Here is a 14,318-nt window from a genome sequence, read left to right as displayed (position 1 = left end):
GATTGTGGAACGGAGTGAGATGGTATAAGCTGGACAGTGGCGTGGAAGCTCTGCCAGCTTCAGTGCTGTTCTTCCCCTCAATCTGCCACTTTATCCTGCCCTCATGCCCTCATGACCATGTCTAGTCCAGAGCCTGCTGGGAGAGTCTGACCTCCCCTGACTCACCTCTGTAAGACCATATAGTGCTTTCAGTGGTTCTGCCTGGTCTTTTGTCCTGTAGCCTGTTGTGTGGAAGGATATAAAGATGCTGTTTTTTCATCACTTATGAAGTTGGTTTTATCGTGGTTATGGAAACGACATGAGGTAATAGATCCTTTTAGACTATAAATGAGTTTGGGACATGCTATATGGGCTTTGGATCAATTTAATCTTCGGTGACCATTCATTCAGCTCATGTCGGCAAAAGCTTCCATACACATCTTCATTCATTTGTATATGTTTTTTCTTTTGTACAGTTAATTAACATGTTGACTCTGAGAATCAGTTTTTCATATAAGCTGAAAATATATTGATGGACAGTGTTATACTCAGTAGGTCGCTGATTATTTCTGTGATTTCATTAAAAAAAACATGTTGTAGGGTTAAAGATATAGACCAAAGGGACATGACTGTGTACCCCAGCGAGTATACATGGAAAGTTTCTTTCAAATTTGAATAAAATAATAATGCTCATGGGTGATATTTGATACTTGATGAGCTTTTGAGGTATTTAAATTTCATCATGCAATGAGAGCAAATGGCTTTTTTAGTTAAACTTATCATCTTGATCACATTTATCAATAATCTTTCTTAGAGAAAGTGAGAAAGAAAGTGTTTATTTATTTATACACTCTAAAAAATGCTGGGTTAAAAACAAGTTGGGTTGAAAATGGGCAAATCCAGCAATTGGGTTGTTTTAACCCAGCGGTTGGGTTAAATGTTTGCCCAACCTGCTGGGTAGTTTTATTTAACTCAACTATTGTTTAAAAATTACTGTATTGCTTAATTAAAATTAACCCAAAGTATGTTGGAAATGAACATTTATTAATGTTCAATGAATAATTATTAAACAATAAACATTTATTAAATTGCTTATTAATACATTTATATTAATAAACTATTAAACTATTAAATTTATATTAATAAAATATTAAAGCTTATTAATAAACATTCACCTTTTGTCTATTATTGTTGCCTCTAATTGCATCTGGTTTTTAATTTCCCAACTATTTTGGGTTCATTTTAATCTTAATTTTTAAACAATAGTTGGTTTAAATAAAACTACCCAGCAGGTTGGGCAAACATTTAACCCAACCGCTGGGTTAAAACAACCCAATCGCTGGGTTTGTCCATTTTCAACCCAACTTGGATTGTTTTTAACCCAGCATTTTTTAGAGTGTATATAAAATACACTTTTTATTTTAATTTCATTATATTTTTAATAATTTTATTTTTTTGGTCACACTTTAGTTTAGGGTCCAATTCTCAGTATTAACTAACCATTAACTATGACTTTTGCCTCAATAAACTCTTAATTACTGCTTATTAATAGTTAGTAAGGTAGTTGCTGTAGCGTTTAAGTTTAGGCATTGGGTAGGATTAAGGGATGTAGAATATGGTCATGCAGAATAAGGCATTAATAAACAGCCAATATCCTAGTAATATGCATGCTAATAAACAACTAGTTAACAGTGAGAACTGGACCCTAAACTAAAGAGTTACCTTTTTTTTTTTTTTTTTTCAGGGTAGTAGCTTGTCTTGAGTGGAAGTGGTTGTTATGGTGTCGCCAAAAATTCCTGTCGGGACACACGTCAACTACCACATATGCTACCTCAAACATTACAGCTTTAAAGTGAGAAAATTACACCATCAGGTGACCTGAATGGACCAGAGAAGTTTGGTGTTTCATAGATGGTTATTGCGGTTTGAGATATATAGGAGGCTGTGCTCTCATTGCAGTGAAACTTGCACTGAGGGAGCCACAGAACAGCCTGTCTGTGAGTGGCTCCTGGTATATGATAGGCTATGAATTACATTACATCTCTAAAATGGGCCCCAGAGCTGAAGCAGCACTACATCTTAAATTTCAGGACACTGGATGAGAACGAGAGAGGGAGGGAGAGCCTGAGAGAAGAAGACGATGGGGACGAAAAAAAGAAATAAGATTCAATCTTCAAGCGCCTTACAAATGTTTGCGTCAGTTTTCTTGTTTAAAGCAGAAGCCACTGAGAGGAAGAGGTAAGAGAGAGAAACAGAGAGCAGAGAAGTAATGTCCACGTCTTGTTTTTTTTTTCCCTTCTTCTCCGCGTTCTCCTTTTTCCCCCCAAACTGTAGTGAAAAGATTAAATTGTTTACGAGCTCAGAGCCAGGCTGGCTAGAGAGGATGAGCCAAGAGCGACAGAGATAGACATTCTAATTCGTGGCTGTACTTAGCGCCCCGGCCCCTCTGTGCAACCGCTAATTCTTTTATCTAGCTTCAACACTCCAGGCTGCAGCCACATTCATGAAAAAAGTAAGTGAAAGAAGCAAAAATGACTGTTTTATATGGCGTACAACTGATAAAAAAATCTCTACTTGAATACTTGATTTCTTCGTCCCCCTTTTTTCCATCCCTTCTTTCTTTTTTACGTTCCCCTCATCTCACAAAGCGGCAGGCCGACTGTAGTCTTTAACCCTTTATCTAGACTGAGCAGAAAGACGTTTGCTGCATCCCGCACTGAGGTTTCTCTGCTGGTGTGTGAGTGCCTGCTCGTACGTGCGTCTGTGTTTGACGGGGTTTGGTTGAGGAGTGAGATTGGTGTAAGTTGATTGTGGCGGCGTTGGGTACTGGGGGGCTGGGATTGGGGGTCCGGAGGGTTGAAAATACAGCATAGAGAAGAATTACTGTTATCTCTGAGGCAGAAGAGGAAGAGGGGAGATAAGAAACTGCAGCAGCTGAGAGAGAATCAGGCGTGCGAGAAGCCGTGTTTCAAGGGGGCCCGGGTTGTAAATTCACTGGATATTCAGCACGAGCCGGCCCTGCTTGTCTGTCACATGGGGTTTAGGGTTTTTTCTGTCTCTCTCTTTGCTCTACCCTCTCCCCTTCCCTTTTTTCCTGAGGTCTGCTCCTCCGATAGAGGTATTGTGCGGGCTCCGCTGTATAGAAAGCTCATCAGCGGCGTTTGCCTCTTGGGTGTTATCGGCCAGTAAGGTAACTGCGCGCTTATAGACTGCATGCAGATAATAGTGGCAGAATAAAGAAGATAAAGGGGGACCTCTTCTCATTAACAGCTATCTCAGCCACTGCAGACACTGCCAGTATTGAGTGCTTAGTACGCTGAGCATAAATTAAAAAAAAAAAAAAGACGAATAAAATTGGGAGGAGAACTGAAATGAATGAGGGAGAGAGGGCTGGTTGTTGTAGTAGGGTGAGCAGGAGGGACTGAGACGCATGGATGTGACGCATGGAATATGAGACGTTGATGCAAACACGAACAAACAAAAGCTTATGTTTGCCTGGCTTTCAGAGAAGATGCAGCTAAGGCTGTTTTCTACACACAGCCTTCATCCGGCATGAGAATAGAAGTTTACGAGCCTTATTATTCATGTTCTTGTTCGCTTGTGTTGGCTGTTTAATATCTGCATATCCCTCAGGAAGTCTGTGAGAGGTATAAAGGACACAAGAGCAAAATTCGTCATAGCATCACATAGATCTTCTACAGTATCACTTAGATCTTCTTTTTTTTTTTTTTTTTTTTTAAATGCGAAAAAGGGGGCAGCGATGACACCGGTGACAGTTCTGACTCGTTTAGTGATCATTTTGAAATAATATTTACAGTGACCCAAAAAGAAAATTATCAAATTAACTTAAATAAATGTATTATATTATATTATATTATATATTGCTATTGCTATGCTGTGATCTCATGTGAGTGACATGTTGTCCCACCCTCATGCCAGAAAACATGAAGATTAAAAAAAACAAAAACGTGCAGTTCAGGCTGTTTCCACCCAAAAATGAAAGTTCTGTTATTAATTATTCACCCTCATGTCATTCCACACCCGTAAGACCTTCATTCACAAATTAAGATATTTTTGATGAAATCCGAGGGGTATATGACTCGTCCAGAGACAGCAATATAATCAACGCTTTCAAGGTCCAGAAAGGTACTAAAAACATTGTTAAAACCATCGACGTGACTGCGACGAGAATACTTTTTTTGCGCAAAAACAAAACAAATATAACGACTGTATTCAAAAATATCTTCTCTTCTGTGTCATTCTCATTCGTTTTTTCCTTCCAGCGCTTCCAGGTTCTATGTCAGAACGCCAACTCATTATTTTCCGGCTCCTGCATCAGCATCACACGCATGCGTCGTGCTGCTCACGTGATCAGCTTTGGCCAATATTGAGCCGGCATTCAGACGTAAACACGGAAGCCTTCACTGTGCTTACTGCATCACCTGCATAAGGGTAATGACAGGGAAGAGAAGAGATTTGTTGAATAAAGTCGTTGTATTTGTTTTGTTTTTGCACACAAAAAGTATTCTCGTCGCTTCATAAAATTATGGTTGAACCACTGCAGCTATGTCGACGATTTTAACAATGTCTTTAGAACCTTTCTGGACCTTGAATGTGTTGATTATATTGCTGCCTATGGACGAGTCATATACCTCTTGAATTTCATCAAAAATATCTTAATTTGTGTTCCGAAGATGAACGAAGGTCTTACAGGTGTGGAATGACATGAGGGTGAGTAATTAATAACAGAATTTTCATTACTGGGTGAACTAACCCATTAAGATACATTTTGGACGATCATATCGTAAGTGGACTATGCTAAATACAGGTGTAAATGGGGTTTAAATGTTGAAAATGTCACCTTGTCCACTTTCGACCAGAGGTAGTCGAAAATGCATTCAACAGGATTGCTTTTGTAGTCGAAACGCTTATTTGGTTGAATGTGTTCAAACAGCCACAAAAGACCGCCTACTCTCCACCTACAGACTTAATGCATAAACATTATTGGAAGCGCGCTAGCAATACAGGATTTAAACTGTCCACTGAAGACCCAAGTTTGACTTAAAGACAAAAAATGTACCAAGCACAATGTTCTCTCACCATTCCTGATTTCTAACACACTCAACACGTTCAGCATGGTCTCACGGCTGTCAGAGCAGAAACAAAAGCTTAAATTGTGTAAGCTTTTTTTTATCCATTAGATCGAAAGATCTGAAAAAAAAAAAAAAAATGCACATTTACCCACCCATAGACCCTCCCTTCGAAGAAATCAGGACAGAAGTGGTCAGAAGTGGACAAAAGAGACGGATTAAAACACCAGGTCAAGTCAAGTCAAGTCAAATTTATTTATATAGTGCTTTTTACAATTGGTAATTGTTTCAAAGCAGCTTTACATATTAGAAGCACAGCTGTACAAGCAAGCGTGGTAATATGTAACATATACAAGATGGTGCTACATTAAAGCTGCTGTAGGTAACTTTTGTAAAAAAAATATTTTTTACATATTTGTTAAACCTGACATTATGTCCTGACAGTAGAATATGAGACAGATAATCTGTGAAAAAAATCAAGCTCCTCTAGCTCCTCCCAGTGGTCCTATTGCCATTTGCAGAAATACACCGCTCCCGGTAAGAAACAACCAATCAGAGCCAGGAGGAGTGTCTTAGCAGTGTCAATCAATCGAGCTCGCGTGCGCGCTGATCACACTCCTCTCATGCACAGTGTACAGGCGTCAAATTCAAGATTACCGGTGTGCCGCAGCTTTGCTTATGGCGAAATAAAACGATGTTATATGCAAAGGACCACCCTGAAATCTACAAGAAACCATGCCATACATAATTTTTCAGTCCTGTTTTGAAATTATCTTAGTTGTGTAGTTCTTTAAAAATTAAACAAATCAAGCAGGGATACTTACTTGTCAAGCAGAAATGTGGCTGACTCTGCATCGGTTTTTAATCAGTTCAGGACACGTAGCTCCCTCCACCTCGGAAAAGCCGCTCCGATATTTACCCTCGTTTTATTTCGGGCTGTATCTAATTCTTTCTTTTTGGCTTTTTTATCATCGTCATCTGTCTTTTTCCGTTTACCCGTCTTTATTTTATGAGCAGGTGCCACTCGAGGAATTGACAGTTTGGATTGTTTTTCCGCCATAAGCAAAGCTGCGGCACACCGGTAATCTTGAAGCCTGTATGCGCTGGCGCTGTGCATGGGAGGGGTGAGATCAGCGCGCACGTGAGCTTGATTGATTGACACTGCTAAGACACTCCTCCTGGCTCTGATTGGTTGTTTCTTACCGGGAGCGGTGTATTTCTGCAAATGGCAATAGGACCACTGGGAGGAGCCAGAGGAGCTTGATTTTTTCACAGATTATCTGTCTCATATTCTACTGTCAGGACATTATGTCAGGTTTAACAAATATGTAAAAAAAATTTTTTTACAAAAGTTACCTACAGCAGCTTTAAGCCAATGTCGGCTGACTCCCAGGGGTGGAAAAAAAAACAGGTGTAAACAGGAATGTATCTCCCTTGTCTACTTGTGATCCGATTGACCAAAACGCATCTTAATACCAGGTGGAAACAGGGCCTTAAGTAAATTATATATTTTGTAAAGTATAAAGTATGTAATAAATACACATTTCATATGTTTAAAACTAGTATCTAGTATGACTTTTGACTTTTTATTCAAAATTCAGAACGGGGCAAGTGCCAGTTTGAATAGCATACCGCTTCCCATCCCCAATGAAAAAGTTTGTATTTGTACACATAGTATTTATATATATATATATTTAAAATATTGTAAATATTTTCCACAGAGCAGCATTGCACCTGAGGCTTTGGCAGTGGAGGGGAGAAGGTTAAGTCTGGCGGAGCTGTTCTGTACAACACACACACATGCACACAATCTCTGTCGACAGTGCTGCCGGATTAGAGCCATTTCTGAAATGCATGGAGCTGTCTTTTTTTGAAAAGGCTTTCAACAGTTACACCAGAGTTTAAAAAAAAAGAACCATGAAAGGAGAAAAACAAAACAGTGAATATGTCCCCCCTTCCCACAGAAGCCACAGCACAGTAACAATTAAGAAAGAAAATGATCAAATTGGACAGCAGAAGTATGCATTATCTTGGAGCCTGTGTGTGTGTGTGTGTATGTGTGTATTTCTTGAGCTCTAAGGATGACCATTGAGCTGTAAATAAAGCAGAAGCCCCCCAGCCTGCCAGTAAGAGGAGACAATCCTGCGCTGCTCAGACAGACATGTTCCTGATAAACCATTGCTCTCTCGCAGACTGTACAATAGGGCCCGAATTCATTTGCATGACACAATTGGCTTGCCGTGCTGATGTGTTGCGGCTAGACAAGTGTAGCATTACGAAGAACAAGTTACCATGGGGAAGGTTAATGCAGACAATAAGGGAAGCAGATAATGGGAATTGGGCTCCTGTTTTTCAAACCTCTTATCTGGGAGACGAGTAAAATCGGCCTGCTTTGAATACGGGCGACCGCTTTAAAGGGCCAGTCCCCCTCGTACGCCTGCCATGTTCGCACAAGCATTAGGAATTATAATTTATTCACTCCAGGGTGTTTATTTACATATCCAAACATGGATCTATTGATGTGCTCCAGGTATGTGTTGTGGGTTTTTGGAATTTGAGAGTATCTTCAACTGAGATCTTCTGTATCAGCAATAAACTGACAAACCGTCTTGTTATAACAGCACATCTATAATGGGTCATTAGCTAACATATGTCAACTTTAAATGTGATATTGCTGTAGTATCGTCTTAATTGGTGGAGTTTTTTTTTTTTTTTTGGCAACCATTTAAAGTGTGTAGCACCACTAGGGGGTCATTGGAAAATTTGACTGTTAAAAAAAACATTTAAAAGTATTAATTTCCTTACTTTCAACATATACACTTTCTAAATTATAGAAGGTAAAAAGTATCTTGTAAAAAGTAAAAAGTATCTAAAAGTACTCATAATTCAATAAAAAGTTGAGATTTTAAAGATCATTTTCAATAATTTATTTCAGTTTGAACACATTGCTTCATATTTTTTCGTTATTAGTATTACATACATTCTATTTTATATATATATATATATATATATATATATATATATATATATATATATATATATATATATTAGAGCTATATAAGAGAAAATTTCCTTTGGAAGTGATATCATCATCCAGTAATTTGGAGCCCTTGGCTTCAAAAGTTAGAAAACCCTCCTTTAACCAATTACTCTGTGTGAACGAGTCAGGGTTGGTAGGGGTGGTCTCCAAAATGCCTGCCCCTCCATTCAGCATGCGCCCAGATCCACCCAGCAGGTAAAGGCTCAATTACCATCCTTCAGCAGACCCCTAACAAGGCGACAAAAGGCCCTAATTTTTAATTTAATATTTAGGCTGCTGAGGAGAAGGGGCAGGGTAAGGGGGGAGGTCGTCCGTCTGGGTGGAGCCTCCCACCGTGGCCTCCAGATGGGACAGGCTGGCAGAGAGGTTGTTAAGAGCGAGGATTGAGTACCTTACATAGTGAATTAAGTTTGAACCCTGGGGTGTCTGGGCTCTACGGAGAGAAAGACAGTCCTATTTCAGCTATCACCCATCTTTCATATATTTCATATTTCTATCTATCTATCTATCTATCTATCTATCTATCTATCTATCTATCTATCTATCTATCTATCTATCTATCTATCTATCTATCTATCTATCTATCTATCTATCTATCTATCTATCTATCTATCTATCTGTCTGTCTGTCTGTCTATCGCTCTATCTGTCTGTCTGTCGTCCTATCTATCATTTTATCATTCTATCTAATTGTCTGTCTATCTAGCTGTTGTTCTTTCTATTTGTATTTTTTATCTTTATTATTTGTCTCGTTCTGTCTATCTGTCTGTCTATCTATCTATCTGTCTGTCTATCTGTCTGTCTGTGTCTGTCTGTGTGTCGTGTTATCATTCTTTCTTATTGTCTGTCTAGCTGTCGTTCTTTCTATTTATATTTTTATCTGCCATTCTATCTTTCATATATTTCATATTTCAATCTATGTATCTATCTATGTATCTATCTATCTATCTATCTATCTATCTATCTATCTATCTATCTATCTATCTATCTATCTATCTATCATTTTATCATTCTATCTATCTATCTATCTATCTATCTATCTATCTATCTATCTATCTATCTATCTATCTATCTATCTATCTGTCTGTCTGTCTGTCTGTCTGTCTGTCTGTCTGTCTGTCTGTCTGCCGTCCTATCTATCATTTTATCTAATTGTCTGTCTATCTAGTTGTTGTTCTTTCTATTTGTATTTTTTATCTTTATTCTATCTATCTATCTATCTATCTATCTATCTATCTATCTATCTATCTATCTATCTATCTATCTATCTATCTGTCTGTCTGTCTGTCTGTCTGTCTGTCTGTCTGTCGTGTAATTCTTTCTAATTGTCTGTCTATCTAGCTGTCATTCTTTCTATTTATGTTTTTGTCATTTAATCTTTCATATATTTCATATTTCCCTCTATCTATCTATCTATCTATCTATCTATCTATCTATCTATCTATCTATCTATCTATCTATCTATCTATCTATCTATCTATCTATCTATCTATCTATCTATCTGTCTGTCTGTCTGTCTGTCTGTCTGTCTGTCGTGTTATCATTCTTTCTAATTGTCTGTCTATCTAGCTGTCATTCTTTCTATTTATGTTTTTGTCATTTAATCTTTCATATATTTCATATTTCCCTCTATCTATCTATCTATCTATCTATCTATCTATCTGTCTGTCTGTCTGTCTGTCTGTCTGTCTGTCTGTCTGCCGTCCTATCTATCATTTTATCTAATTGTCTGTCTATCTAGTTGTTGTTCTTTCTATTTGTATTTTTTATCTTTCTTCTATCTATCTATCTATCTATCTATCTATCTATCTATCTATCTATCTATCTATCTATCTATCTATCTATCTATCTATCTATCTATCTATCTGTCTGTCTGTCTGTCTGTCTGTCGTGTTATCATTCTTTCTAATTGTCTGTCTATCTAGCTGTCATTCTTTCTATTTATGTTTTTGTCATTTTATCTTTCATATATTTCATATTTCCTTCTATCTATCTATCTATCTATCTATCTATCTATCTATCTATCTATCTATCTATCTATCTATCTATCTATCTATCTATCTATATCTGTCTGTCTGTCTGTCTGTCTATCACTCTATCTGTCTGTCTGTCGTCCTATCTATCATTTTATCATTCTATCTAATTGTCTGTCTATCTAGCTGTTGTTCTTTCTATTTGTATTTTTTTATCTTTATTATTTGTCTCGTTCTGTCTATCTTTCTGTCTATCTGTCTGTCTATCTATCTATCTGTCTGTCTATCTGTCTGTCTGTGTCTGTCTGTGTGTCGTGTTATCATTCTTTCTTATTGTCTGTCTAGCTGTCGTTCTTTCTATTTATATTTTTATCTGCCATTCTATCTTTCATATATTTCATATTTCAATCTATCTATCTATCTATCTATCTATCTATCTATCTATCTATCTATCTATCTATCTATCTATCTATCTATCTATCTATCTATCTATCATTTTATCATTCTATCTAATTGTCTGTCTATCTAGCTGTTGTTCTTTCTATTTGTATTTTTTAATCTTTATTATTTGTCTTGTGCTGTCTATCTTTCTGTCTATCTGTCTGTCTATCTATCTATCTGCCTGTCTATCTGTCTGTCTGTGTGTTGTGTTATCATTCTTTCTTATTGTCTGTCTAGCTGTCGTTCTTTCTATTTATATTTTTATCTGCCATTCTATCTTTCATATATTTCATATTTCAATCTATCTATCTATCTATCTATCTATCTATCTATCTATCTATCTATCTATCTATCTATCTATCTATCTATCTATCTATCTATCTATCTGTCTGTCTGTCTGTCTGTCTGTCGTCCTATCTATCATTCTATCTATCTATCTATCTATCTATCTATCTATCTATCTATCTATCTATCTATCTATCTATCTATCTATCTATCTATCTATCTATCTATCTATCTATCATTTTATCATTCCATCTATCTATCTATCTATCTATCTATCTATCTATCTATCTATCTATCTATCTATCTATCTATCTATCTATCTATCTATCATTTCATCATTCTCTGTCATTCTTTCTATCATTCTCATATTTCATATTTGTGTTGTTCTGTCCATCGTTCTGTCTATTGTTCTGTCTGCCTATCTAGCTGTCGTTCTTTCTATCTGTATTTTTAGCTGTCATTCTTTATGTAATTCTGTATGTCCTAAATTCAACTTTACTTGAGATTTAACAATTATTTTATATAATGTAAAGATAATCTGGATCAGAGATCTTCAACCCTGCTCCTGGGGACCCACTGTCCTGCAGAGTTTAGCTCCAGCCCAAATCAAACACACATCTTCTGGATTGCTTCAAAATCACAGGCAGGTGTGCTGAAGCAGGTTGGAAATAAATTTTGCAAGACAGTGGAGGAGCAGGGATGAAGACCTCTGCTCTGGATTATCATCCAATTTGCTTAGCCTCATTTTAATGTGGTTCTGGATGCTGATTGGTCAATACAGTGTTTCAGCTGTTGTAAAGTACATCAAATAAACAGCTATGTTATCTATACCGTGACTATATTCCCAATATAGCAGTCTCTTGTGCTTAAAATATTGTGCTTGAAATTTTAATTTAAAATAAAATTCTGCCTATAATTTTGTTTATATACATTTGTATGTAAGTCTTGAGCTTTATTCTTCATTTCCTTTATGCAAAATATAATTTCCTATTTTTTCCTATTGATTTTAGGACAAACACTGGGCACGAAGTGATACAAGCAGAATGTACTATACACGTTTATCTATTCAAAGTATATGAATCCCAGACTTACTGTGACTGAATTGCAGTAATGCTGCACTTTGTCAAAATTTTCTAACACTAATGGCACCATTACCTGAGAATGACCCATAAACATATACTTGTAGCAGAAAGGGACCTCTTTGTTTTATGTATGCACGTGTGTATGTGTATGTATTTGTGTGTGTGTCTGAAGGAACGGATTACTAAAAATAGAAAGGGATATATTTCCTCCTGGGGATGACACCCCATTTGTTTTCATTTTGTAGATGGTCGTCTGTGCCAGATTACGTGGTTTTCGCTCCCGCAGGGCTTTTCACTGGTCCTCTTACCCCCCACCTTCTAATAATGCACCTCCTATTATTCCCTAATGGATCGAGGACAAAAACAGTGACCTACTAAAGACCAGACAGAGAATTCACCTGTGATTTATCTATTTGCTCTCACACTCCATGGCATAGTCAGGGGCACAAATCATCTGTTTTGCTCCTATTGTGGACTCTTCAGTCCAAGTCTATACTTCTTCAACACTTAAAACTGGGCCTTGTTCTTCATGAAAGTGAAGCTTAAGAATTTTACATTCTAGAGTACATTATACAGTATTTATTTATTTATTTGTTTAAGATTTTAATGCCCACTTTTTAAAAAAAAAAAGTTTATTTTGTGTGATCAAGTGCACACAGGAACCTCTGAGTGAACTTTTTATTTTTGGAGACAATAAGTATGCTGTTTTACAATGTTTTAAGAAAATGCTGATGTCTATTTGGGATAAGACTGGAAGACTTTTAATTTAAAGGGAATTTAATTAAAAAGCTGGAAAGCACCAAAAACAGCTAGAATAAGTATGACAATATGAAACTGCCAGCAAATGGATTCCTCAAACCCACTCGAGGGAAACCACACAAGCCACTTAGCAAACGAATAACTTTGGTTCTATTTTCACTTTCATATCACAACCGAATGTATTATTTAACGCACGTACTTTGATGTATTTTTTTCTCTTCGCTTGTTTTGCGTCATTCGTTGTGGCGCTGGCAGAGATTGCCTTGTTAAAGATTAATAAGACCGGTGGCGTGTGATTGTTTTAAGGTTAGGAGCGGCACTGATTCGCTCTGCTAATGCCGTGTGTGTGTGTGTGTGTGTGTGCGCGTGGGTGCGTGTGAGCCGGGATATTGATCGCCTGTGTGCCTGCCCAAAGAGCGTTTGTTCAGTCAGGCAGTGAGAGGCAGAAAAAAGTGAGGCAGAAGAGAGAAAGCATGACTGACCTCGGCCCAGTATTCGACACCCCAGATGTATTTTGGCCACATCAGCACACAGCCTCATCCTCCCATGTCCAGGAAATGTTACACCTCAGCATGCTTGATGTGTGTGTGGTCTCCCTAATGCTAATCACAACCTGCTTTTTACACTAGACAAAGACATAATGCTAACTTCTTAAAGAATCATTAGTCAAGTTACATTTATTTCTATAGCACTTTATACAATGCAGATTGTTTCGAAGGAGCTATGCAGTAATAAACAGGAAAATAAGAATCGATGCAAACTTCATAAAATATGAGAAAATCAAACTCAGCTGTAAAACTACTCTAAAAATCCAAGTGTCATTATTCAGCTCAAGTCAGTTCAGTGTTGATTCAGTTCAGTTCAATAACTGTGTAAAGTTCATCAGTTATGAAACAAGTTCACCCAGGTGAAACAAAGTACTCTTCCATAATGTACTTAAAGTGTTCTATTTTCACGCACTAATTTTGTACTTAAAGGTGCTCTATGTACATTTTTGACTATACTAAAGCATAAAAATACCATAATATGTTTGCAGATATTTATTAAACATGCTGAGTTCACATACTCGTTTCTCTGAAAAAACATTGCTACAGCCAGTTATTTTACTTTGAAATTTGCGTTCTGTGTTGGAATTTCTGTTTTTGTTTCAGTCTGTGCAAGACCGCACATTGCCAATTTACCCAATAGTATTTCACCACCCCGGGTTGCCAGTTGGCGGAAAACACATGCAGCGAATTGCAGCAGTGGAAGCCAGCGAATAAACTGGGTCAGAGATCACAGATTCTACCCGACCTAAAAAGCCTCAGCATCCATTTAAAAATCTCTATGAATGGGAGCATATTAAAACGCGATATCAAGTCATCATAAATCAATAAATCAACTAATTATCTTACGGTGTGTAAGTCTCCTCGCCTTCAATTGTCAGTTGAGCTTGCTCCTGTTGTGTGTCTTCAAACTGGCAACCCGCGAGAGCATCGAGCCTGAGGAGGGGGGAGTGGGGCAAACAATATTTTGAATTCGGACTGCAGTACCTATTTCAACCACTAGCTGTTATTCTTACATAAAGCACCTTTTAATATACTAAAAATTCTTCTTTAGTACTTTTTGGCCACGTACACATTGCAGCTAAATTCTGTCCATCATCGCATTTTAGAGAGCGAGTCGTGTTC

The 14,318-nt window shown here is 37.3% G+C and overlaps 1 long non-coding RNA gene across 5 annotated transcripts in view; it reads left to right on the top strand.

Annotated features, from left to right (window-relative positions):
• LOC125248315 overlaps nucleotides 1–14,318 on the top strand; it is a 184,203-nt gene that overhangs the window by 73,502 nt on the left and 96,383 nt on the right. Inside the window, exon 3 of one of the 5 annotated variants that reach the window (XR_007180287.1) lies at nucleotides 2,070–2,217. The exons of the other annotated variants lie outside the window; for them this stretch is intronic. This is a non-coding gene — a long non-coding RNA (uncharacterized LOC125248315). The remainder of the gene's footprint in view (nucleotides 1–2,069; nucleotides 2,218–14,318) is intronic. 5 annotated transcript variants of the gene reach the window in all.

The sequence above is a fragment of the Megalobrama amblycephala genome, linkage group LG16 (genome assembly GCF_018812025.1).
Source record: "Megalobrama amblycephala isolate DHTTF-2021 linkage group LG16, ASM1881202v1, whole genome shotgun sequence".
Classification (NCBI taxonomy): Eukaryota; Metazoa; Chordata; class Actinopteri; order Cypriniformes; family Xenocyprididae; genus Megalobrama; species Megalobrama amblycephala.
The sequence above is the reverse complement of the archived record's forward strand: the minus strand, read 5'-3'. Positions and strand labels throughout refer to the sequence as shown.